Raw genomic sequence first — 11223 nt, forward strand, 5'->3', positions numbered from 1 at the left:
ACACACACACACACACACACACATGAATGAAATGTTCTTTATTTCTTCTAATAGGACAGAAGGACAATGTCATCTTTACATATTAAACCCAACTTTGTAAAAGGCACTCACCTTTTTCCAATAACCAAAAATGGCGGCACATACTCCAACAACCACGATTACGATTAAAGCAATCACCCAGGCAGGTACATCTGTTGAATATACATGTAAAAAGATAAAAGAAGATTATAGAAGATTTAGATTTTAAGGTGAAATATCAGACTTTAAAAGGTTTAAAACTATTACCCTTACCGTTGCCATCATGGCTGCCATCTTGTTCATCCCATGGTGTATTATTTCTTGGCAGGGGGTCACGTGCTGCTGAATGTTTCAAATCTGCAACTTCAGACAAATACAAGCAAAAGCATAGGCCTACTTAATACACAGAAAAGTACTAGTTTATAGAGCATGTGTGGTGCGAGGCTTCATAATGCTTACCTGTATAATTGATAACACAGCTACACTGTTAGAGAAGAAAAAATATAATTTAGAACCTGGTCTGTCCTAATGGCATGGCATAGCTTTTAGAGCCCCACAGACAGGCTTATTTATTGTGTGTAAATGAAACAGACACTCATTACTACCTTGCCACAGTCAAGTTGCCACTGCAGGTTGTCGCAGACACGGATGGTCAGATTCTGAGGAGTTACATCCACTACAACCGGTAACCTCCTTCCACCGGCATTCAGAGTCGAGTCGACAATAAACGTCCCATTCTATACAGACAACAACAAACCGAGGAGTTACTAAACATTTGGCTGTTTTTAAATGATAACTAGAGCCTATAACAATTAAATTCAGAACAGCAAACGTTCCCACCTGATAGTACCATCCTTGTTCGCACTTTTCAGAGCACGGGATCTCCGGCGGCACAGTGTATATGTATCCATGGGACGAGCGCAGGCTCTCACACGTTATTTCCTGATTTGCAGGGCATTCTGATGAGTAACACATAACCCCATTTAATTACACGACATGTTTTATATTCTTTTAAGATTCATTAGCGAGTTTCAAACTAAATAAAGATCAATGTACTGAATTCACCATGCTTAGATTGTATAAACAAATACATGTTTGTTACAGTGGGAAAAACTTTTACCGTTACATGCCGCAGACGCACACCTCGCAAGAGTAAAAATAAATGCTAACAGTATTGTCTCAAAACTGGTCTTCGGATGCATCGCTGCTGACACGAATGTGAGCTGCAGCCGCGGAACTCACACACACTGACTCAAGCGAGAAAGAGCCAAGTAGCTTTCATAGTGGGCGGGTCTTCAGCGTGGCTCGAACCACGTACAGCCAATCATAGCAAAATACCGTGATCTTCATGCAAAATACACGAACCCACCCACACCCGCACAACTGAGAGGGAGGCGAGCGCTAGAGAAGCAAACTAACTTCAAAAACCTTCTCTCAAGAATAAATCAGCATTACACTTGCACTGTGACCAGGCAGGGTCATCAAAATGTAGCTTACCATCTTAGTTGTAGCCTCTATAGAAACTGTGTCTGAACCTTCTGGGTTGTTGTCATCTCATATATATATATATATACACACACACACACACACACACACACACACACACACACACACACAGTAACTTAAATTTAAATTATAACATACTTTTAACATTTAGTAAAAATGTATGCAGGGTCATTCTTGTTGAATTTATGTAGTCACTCCTGCTTGTTTTAAAGTCCTGACTTTTAAAAATATGAATGAAATTAGATGATATCTAAAATACATAGGCCTATTTGTCAACTAGTAAAAAGCTCAAGCAACTGCCATACCAGTCACAGAGTTTCGTACCATTCTGATGAAGTAGCGATTTTTAAAATTTCCAAACATTTTTTTTCCGGTCTAAAACCCTTTCAGTAAATCTGTTGAGATTAGATTTAATAGCACCTATATTGTCAAGAGGAAAATTAAAAGTGGGGGGTATTAAAAAAAAAAAAAAGTGGACGTGACATACTTGGAATTAGTGCTCTGCATTTATCCCATCTAATGTGCACACACACAGCAGTGCACACACACACACCCCCGGAGCAGTGGGCAGCCATTGTGGCACACCATTTTGCTGCGGCGCCCAGGGAGCAGTTGGGGGTTCGGTGCCTTGCTCAAGGGCACCTCAGTCGTGGTATTGAAGGTGGGAGAGAGCGCTGTACATTCACTCCCCCCACCTACACAACTTTTGGGTTACGAGTCCGACTCTCTAACCATTAGGCCACGACTTCCCCAAAGGGTTTGAACTCGGATCGCTGGATTCAAAGCCCAGAGTGCTAACCATTACACCATGGAACCAACACAAGACAGTATTACAATGTCCTAAATCTCAAAATCTCATCAACACTTCACAAACTACTTTTCCAGCAAATCAGGTGGAAAAAAACTAAAACATGATTTTTTTATCAGCTGTCTGATTTCCACAAAGCATTAAAACGTGATCTAGTCTAGTATTAGTAACAAAAACATTAATAATGGCCAAAAAATAACAAAGAAATTCTTGCTTCTAGACTATTTGTGAGTGTCAGGACTGCCAAGTGTCTCTTTAGCTTAATCAAACCCAGCTTCAATCCTTCGAGTTTATTAAACTTCTAATAAGTGTCTGCAAGGCTACAATGCTGATATTTCACCAGGGACAGACATGTGTGCTTGTCGGAGGGACTGAGTCAGTTTACCTACCTCAGATGTTAAAACACATACATACATACATACATACAAGTAATAGGTGCTTCAGGTTACCATGTCTGCAAAACGAAACCAGCCAAATTGCTATTCAAAACTACACTGTAAAATCTAATTAGTTGGGCTTACTTAAAAAAAGCATGCAAACCGATTGCCTTGAAAAAACTAAGTAAAGTGAAATAGGAATAGTATGTTGTACTGACAGATGCTTAGTTAGTATAGTTTACTTACACGAGAGTTCTAGTAACTAAAAAAGAACTGTAGGGGGTACTTGATCCTTTCATTTAGGTTTACTCATGACTTAGTATAGCTACTCACTGACTCCCAGAGTGCATTGCGGTATGAATAAATTATACAGTTGCTTTGTTTTACAGTTGTTGATTTTATTTTACAATTTTATTTGCTGTCTTGTGTCAGTAGAACAAAAAGAGCAAATAAAATGGTTATTGTTACAAGTAATGAAAATAAATGAAAATGAATTGTTACCATTGTTGTGATTCACGTGCTGAATGTTTAAGTCTGTGTGTGACTTCAGCATATTACCACACACACGATTTAAGGATTACATAAACCCAAATAAAAGCATCTCAGAGTATTATTGAAAAAATGAATTTGTAATAATTAATTAATAAACACACACTATAAATACACTGATACTTTAATTTGAAGATAGGTCAAGTTCTAAAAACAACCTATTCATTACTCTTCTTTCCTTGAAATCAAATAACTCAGACTTCATAATACATTACTGCTTTAACAGAAAGTAAATTATAGTAACGTAAACCAAGTTCAAAGTGCCCAACCAAAGGGAACGCTAATCACTATAATGGTGAGTTAGAAAAAACACACATTTTAGGAAAATCAACATCTATGTATGAAGTTAGCTTATGTGATGTTCTCTCAAATATTTCAGTTGTATTGAGAATTCAACATTCAAGATGACTTTGGGAAACGAGTGAATGCAACTAGTGAAAGATAACTGCAGACATGGAGGAAATGGGTGAAAAGTCTATTAAGACTCTTTTTCTTTTCCTCTTCTTCTGTTGTTATGTTGCACATTAGCAACATATTAATGCACTGCTGCAGTATGCAGGGGCGGATTGGCCATCTGGCAATTCTGGCAAATGCCAGAGGGGCCGGACCATTTTGTTTAATGTGGGCCGGTCAGATTTTTTCTAAATATATATAAATAAAATAGTTTTTACGGGCCAACAGTGCATAGGACGGGTTTTTATCGCTTGCACGATTTCTCTGTGGTTATAATAATAATAATGTTAATAATAAATAAATGTTAAGCATTTTGCCCAGTCGGCAACGGCTGCCTGGTCCCGAGATGGGCCGACCGAACCGTTCAGTCAAAATCAAGCACTCATCAGAGAGATTGCAACACGAGCTAATTTTCAAAAAGCTTGATATTGGACCGTAAAAAAGCAAAGGTGGTGCAGAAAAACTTTGAGAAAAGAAAAAAAGGGCTTAAGTCCGACGCTGCTAAATGCGTAAGGTTTAAATTAGGTTTAAATTCGGCTGCTGCAGTGGAGGACAGTTAGTGCCGCAGAGGTAAGAGGAAAACAGAAAATACAGCTAGCACAAGTCATTTTCACACTACTTCTGCCAGTTAGCTCCTGTTTTTTTTTGACAGTAGACTACATTGTATTAAACAGTTGTAAGCTTAGAATAGAACCCCAGTATATTTTTAAATGTCATTGCTTCGTGATAATTGGTTAACTTAAGTGTTAACGAGCCTGTTACTGAATTGCATCAGCAGATAAAGTGGGATTTAGGGTAAAAACTGATGTAGGCTGCTTGCAATATAGTCTAACACAGGGGTGTCAAACTCCGTTCCTGGAGGGCCACAGCCCTGCAGAGATTAGCTTCAACCCTAATTAAATGGTATGGAAAACTAAATGGTATGCGTGTTGGAGCAGGATTGGAACTAAACTCTGCAGGGCTGCGGCCCTCCTGGAATTAAGTTTGACACCCCTGGTCTAACACATCAAAAACCTATAGCAATAGTCATAGTACTGTAGACATTTGTAGTGAACTTTATTTTGAATATGTAGATAGTCATATATTAAAATAAAACATTGAGTACTGCAGAGTCAAGTGTCATGGAGGTAGGAAGACACAATGAGAGAGACACCCTGATACAGATGCTGCCAGTTTCTTAATAATGTGGATCTAATGAACTATTAATTAACTCTTAGGATATAGGAGGAACCTGTGCCTGTGTCACGCACACACACACACACACACACAGAGAGAGAGAGACAGAGAGATCACACTCACACACACACACACACACACACACACAAATGCACATGCAGCACGTACTAGCAATACTTCAGCATACTTTAATTCACAAATAATTGTATATCAAAAAAGGATTTACTGCTGCTACTACTTTATAGTTTTTGATATTCTATTCCCTTTTTTGCTATTATTACTTGTTCGTATTCATGCGTATTCCAATGTTGAGAGCAGTCAGTGAGAAAATATTTTGCTGTAATGTTTACATCCTATACTGTGTTCATTAACTAGGATGTTGCTGGAATCAGTACAGCCAGAGACCCCTGGTTTTCCAATACCAGTGCTGTGAGGAAGGATTCTACGGTAGGCCAAGCAGAGACAGGGAGGAGTATGGTAGAGGTAGGAAAAACCCAACAGACAGACAGTAACAAAGAACAACATACTGTAGAGAATATCAGTAAAAGCAGACAAATGGCATAAACAGACAGCACACAGACTCTACAACATCCTCAGATTCTTTTTCTTTTGTTTTAACTGTATGTGTACATTTGCTATAAACGTGTGCTCTTTAAAAAGTAGTAAGCATTGTTTGCCAGACACATATATTAAATGTTTAAATATCTGTTACATACAGTATATGGTACTGCTTATATTATTTCACCATCTGTACACAAATGTAAGTAGTGAATGCATGTCCGTGGGTGGGGCTGTGTCGGTGTGTTAATGTGGGCCGGTGTGGCTACAGTGCCAGGGCTGAATTTTTGTCCCAGTCCGCCCCTGCTAGTAAGTATAACAACTAAGTAAAGATAACTAACTAAATCTAAGTAAGGTAAACTATTGGATTTTACAGTGTAGGTTGACTTGGCAAAACTGATGTGTCAGCAGGGGCTTTAATGTTTCCTTATAGAGATATAATCAGTTGGCTGTTTTTGTGGTTAGTGCATTCTTTGTAAAAAGAAGCGTGACTGATATCACATGAGGTGTACCCCTTCCCAAGTATTGTCTTTGTTAATGTAACCAAGTACACAGGCAGCATTCAAAGACTGTTATGGAGAGGAGAACTTATATGTCACTTTCGTAACATTAATTGTCTCCATCCAGCCCCCTCAACAAGAAACACTGACATTATGATTCATGCTTTAGTTACATTGCATATTGATTACTGTAATGCTTTTTTATTGCCTTCCTCACAAGATAATACACAAACTACAGTTCGTCCAGAACTCAGCTGCACAAATCATTTCCAGAACTCCTTTGGTGGAACATATTACGCCTGTTCTTCACCAGCTGCACTGGCTTCCTGTTAAACAACAAACTGAAATCAAAATGAAAACCTCCCTTCTTATTTGACTGACCGTCTTTCCATATACACTCCCTCCCAAACTCTTAGATCATCACTGCGATTCTCTTTAGTTCTTCCTCACAAGCATGTGGCTTCTATGGGGTCTCGAGCTTCCAGCTTACGCTGCCTCTCATCTGTTGAACACTTCCACAGGATGTTTGCAATAGTAACACTCACACAGGCTGGAGGACAGAGGCACGAGGAAATGAGGAAGCATCAATTTTAGTATTGAGAAGCACTGACTTGATGGTTAGTTTTATTCACTTCAGTCAGTAAGTAGCCAGTATAGCAACTTTAGTCTGTAGCAGCTTCTGCCTAGCCACACCCTAGCAAGCATTCAGAACACCCTTGTAAATGTATAGCAACATGAACTAGACATATCTTGAAGCCACAACCTTGTAGTACCAAGAGGGTGGTCTCTATTTACTCTGGATAGCAAGCGGCCTGTATCATCTTAACAACTGCTTAGTCATATAATTACAACCATATAGAGCACCCTAGCAACCGTATACCAATGTGACCCAGCCATTTCTTGACTCACAAGCATTATAGCAACATGGGGTTGGTTCATTTGACTGGAGTCAAGTGTACTGGGGACATTTGTTGGCCCCTGGGGGCCTCTAGCACAAGAATTATGAGGCTGCGATATTGTGTCAGCAAATTCAAATTCTTTTTCTAAATTCGAGCACCACTAACATTTTTGTCAGAACCTTATTGTCTGTGAAAAACTATTGTCTGTCACCCAATTAGTAGGGGGACCAAATTAACATGTACCTTTTATGCCAGATGTGGGTTTATTTAACTTAGTGTTATGAGGAAGAGCAAGAGGCCTTGTATATGTTAAAGGAATATGATTAAATTAAGAACGTTTCATCCAAAAAAAAGGAAAAAGAAAAAGAAAAAAGCTCACCATTTACTCACCCCCATGTTGTCTAAACCCCATATGACCCTTGGATGGTGCCCAGGGACAACCATAGGCAGTTCAGGTTGATGGTATGACATTTTAATAGATAACTCCCCTTAAGTTATTGTTGAAGTTGAACATTATTTAAAAAATGGGAGTTCACATATGTATTGTAGTGGCTGAGGTTTAGGACTGAGGATGACAGTTCAGCTTTAAAAGCTTAGATTAAGCCAGTCAGGGTTTTTGTGTTGACAGTGTGCGTGTTCATGGCCTGTAATTATGTCAGATAGACCACACCACTGTGTGTGGTTTTGGTTTGATGACTGGAAAACCATTTAGCATCACTGAGCGTTTAAAGGTTTAGTTCACCAAAAAATGAAAATTAAGTAATCATTTATTCACCCTGGTGTTGTAATACTGTATGACCTACTTTCTTTTTTTTCAGACCACAAAAGGAGTTAAAAAAAAAAAAAGTCCCACACGTCTCTATAAATGACTGCTAATGTAGCCAATTAGCAAACCCCTCTGACTGTGCTTTTCACAAAAGATCGTTTCTAGTCAATCACAATCAGTTTAGCAGTAATCAAAACCAGCTTTATGCACCGTGGCATGTACCGTAAGATATATATATATATATATATATATATATATATATATATATATATATACCATTCCATGGCAGCTTCTGTGGTTATTTCGCTATGAAAAAATTATGTGAAATTTGCAGTAGGTAAAGATTTGCAGAGGTAAAGTAACTCTCTGTCTCACCTGTATCCACATCAGCAGGATAGGGGCTGGATGTTGACTGCATGGGTTTTGTATGCAGGGAGGTGGGGTTGGCAGTGAAGCAAACAATAACACATCTCATTACGTATCCACCTGCTTGGCTTGACTTCATTCTTCCGTTTTTGGTGAGAGTACATTGTTGGTTTAGAATATGTTGTTGAAAATGTCCTGCCCATTTTTCTGATAAATGTGTAAACATAGTGGCTTTCATGTAAATAAATGTCTTACAAAATATTTAAATATGATTCTTGATTTCTAACTTTGTCATAATCCTTAATCTTTCAGCCTTGAATTCATAACCTAATGAGGTAGCGTTGCTAAACTCACAGAGGGTCTGATTATGACCAAAGCATTTTGGATGAAACATTTGTACAGTGGCAGTCCACTGTAGTCTTCTGATTAGGCAGTTTGAATGGCTCAGGTTTGGCTTAGTCACATGATCAAGGAAAAGATTAATTCATCAAAAGTAATTAATTGTCTTGGTTCTATGTGAAAAATGTACCTTTCATTCTACAAACTGTTCTACTAACTATTACAACCATTTATCTGTTCAAAGCAGTGTTGACACCCACTCCCGTGACATAACAAAAATTACTGTCTGCTCTGTTGCCCTGTTGAGATCATGGAGTGTTAGTGTGTTAGTATTATGAACAAGATATAGAAACACTATACAGTAGGCTATGTTAGGTAGCTGGGATTGTGGTGTTTGGCTGCATTGGATATATAAATGTAATGTAAATTTAATAATGTTTAATATAAACAAATGAATCGTTTTCAGTATAGTACAGTAGAACATTGTCTACTGTCGTGGAAATTCGCAATGCTAATCTGACTTCACCACAGACAATTCAAACAACTACTAGTTGTTAATATAATAACTACAGCATCTCAAGCTAATTCCCTGAATTCCCCGAATACTTAAAATACAATACAATACTTCCCTGAAGTATGGTGAAGCACATCACGAAGAGAGAACTTGGGAACCTGGGGTAGATGCCAGGTCTAGGTTATAGAAGCGGACAAAAGTGTGCGGAGAGGACCAGCTCGCAGCAGCACAAATGTCCTACAAGGCCACACCCAAGTTGAAAGCCTTGGAGGCCGCCATACTCCTGGTCGAGTGCGCTCTGACCCCCATAGGTGACGGGAGGCCAGAGGACTCGTAGGCTAGTGAGATGGCCTCGACCACCCACCTACTAATAGTCTGCTTGTTCGCCGGAGATCCTTTCCTTGACGGACCAAAGCAAACAAACAGCTGATGTGCCTTACGCTACCGGGCAGCTCTGTGTGCGTAAGCGTCCAGTGCTCTAACTGGACAGAGCAGATTAAGCCTTTCTTGCCCTACTTCCTGGAACGGAGGTGGACAGAATGCCTTAAGTTCTATGGGCCCTGGCGAAGAAGTGGGCACGACCCTAGGGTAAAGGATTGCCCTAACCATGCCTGGAGCAAATTCCAGGCATGAAACAGAAAGTGCCTGCAGATCCCCGATCCTTTTAAGTGAGGAAATTACGAGGAGAAAGATAGTCTTGAGCGTGAGCAACTTGACTGAAACCTCTTATATGGGTTCAAAGGGGGCATTGCATAAGCCCTCCAGAACCACAGCCAGGTCCCGTGAGGGCACCTTAGTGTGCAGTACCGGCCTCAGCCTCAGGGTTACACGGAGGAACTAAGGGAACCAGCCTCTCGAGGCTGGCCTCTGGTTTTATTAGAGGAGCCAGTTCGGTGCCCTGAAGCGCATGACCGGCAGGGAACAACCGACCTGACTGCTGTAGCCTCTTCACTTGAGGGGGCAAGCTCTCCCGTGCCATACCGTTGCCGGGCGGCAGCTAGGATCTTCGCTCGTCGGAGCTCACTGAGCCCTGAAGCACCAAGGGTGGCAGGGGTATCAATGAACCTCTGTGAGGGCATTGAGGAGGATTGGGCACCGAATACTGAGGTATTATCCTTTCCTCCCCAGGTGGGGCTGCCCTCAGGGACCTGACAATGGTAGGACCGTTTAGCCGAGGTCCTCTTAGACAACATAACGGTCCGCAGATCAGTTTTTGGTCTAGAAGAGCGTCGCCCCGACCCCCGATCTTTCTGTGAAGGGGTGCGGGTTGCAACGCTTTGTTTTTGAGACTGGCAATATGAGGAGCTTAACGGCATGGGCTGCTCCCGCTCAGCAGCCCCACCCCTGAGCAAGTCAGCCTGGTATGCAGTAAATACGGGATGAGTACGGTTTCTCCCACGATCTTGCACATCAGTATGGAGATCGGGGAAAAACGGAAGGCCCCATCGTGAAGGCTGTGATCTGGATTTCAGAAAACGCTCGTCTAATTACTTTTAGGACGAGCGTCCTGTTTCTCGGCTGGCCAAACGATATTTTATTTTGGCTACTGCACGAATCACACCCCATAATTACTTTTAGGACGAGCGTCCTGTTTCTCGGCTGGCCAAACGATATTTTATTTTGGCTACTGCACGAGTCACACCTCATACGCGAGGGACTGTGGTGGCGAGTCCACAGTCTCCTCTGTCTCGACACACATCACATCCACCTCCTCGGAGGAAAATAGATGAAGCGTCTGGCTCTCTCTCTCTTGGGGGGGGGGGGAAGAAACCGCAGCGCGAGCTTTCGAACCCTGAGATAGAGCCGCGGATCTAGCGGGTGAGGACCGAGAAAAGGACGAGCCCGTCTCGGATCCCTCCGCTAAATCCACCTGCGATCCCCACGACAACAGTCTACGCCGTGCCTTGGCAACAGCGGGATCACGAGCCTGGCCGTTCTCATCAAACACAGCCAGGCGAGAGTGGAGCATATATGCAGCGAGAGTAACTCGCAGTGATGGCAATCAGCTCCCTCGAAAGCTGACCGTGCATGCTCCGCTCCTAAACAAACAACACACAGATTGTGTGTATCCCCCGCTGCCAGATAGCGTGGGCAGGGAGGCACACAACGTCTGTAATGCCGTTTGCTCGCCATGGATATTTTGTTTAGACTTTGACATATTCTTTTGAATGCTTGTGAACTGACAGACAACAGTAAATAGACTGACACATACACAGAGCGCTACTGAAGAGCAGAAGCTAACTTGCGCTCTGCCGGATGCGCTTTTATACTTCCTGGTGCTCACGTCACCCCGCTCGAGACGTCTCACTGCTCCATTGGACTGATTTTACACGTGCTTCAGAATGCGGTCACACAGGGGCCTGTCCAAAATGAATCTCGATGCAGCTCAAGTTC

The sequence above is a fragment of the Sinocyclocheilus grahami genome, unplaced genomic scaffold (assembly GCF_001515645.1).
Source record: "Sinocyclocheilus grahami isolate Dianchi unplaced genomic scaffold, SAMN03320097.WGS_v1.1 scaffold11.1, whole genome shotgun sequence".
NCBI classification, from domain to species: Eukaryota; Metazoa; Chordata; class Actinopteri; order Cypriniformes; family Cyprinidae; genus Sinocyclocheilus; species Sinocyclocheilus grahami.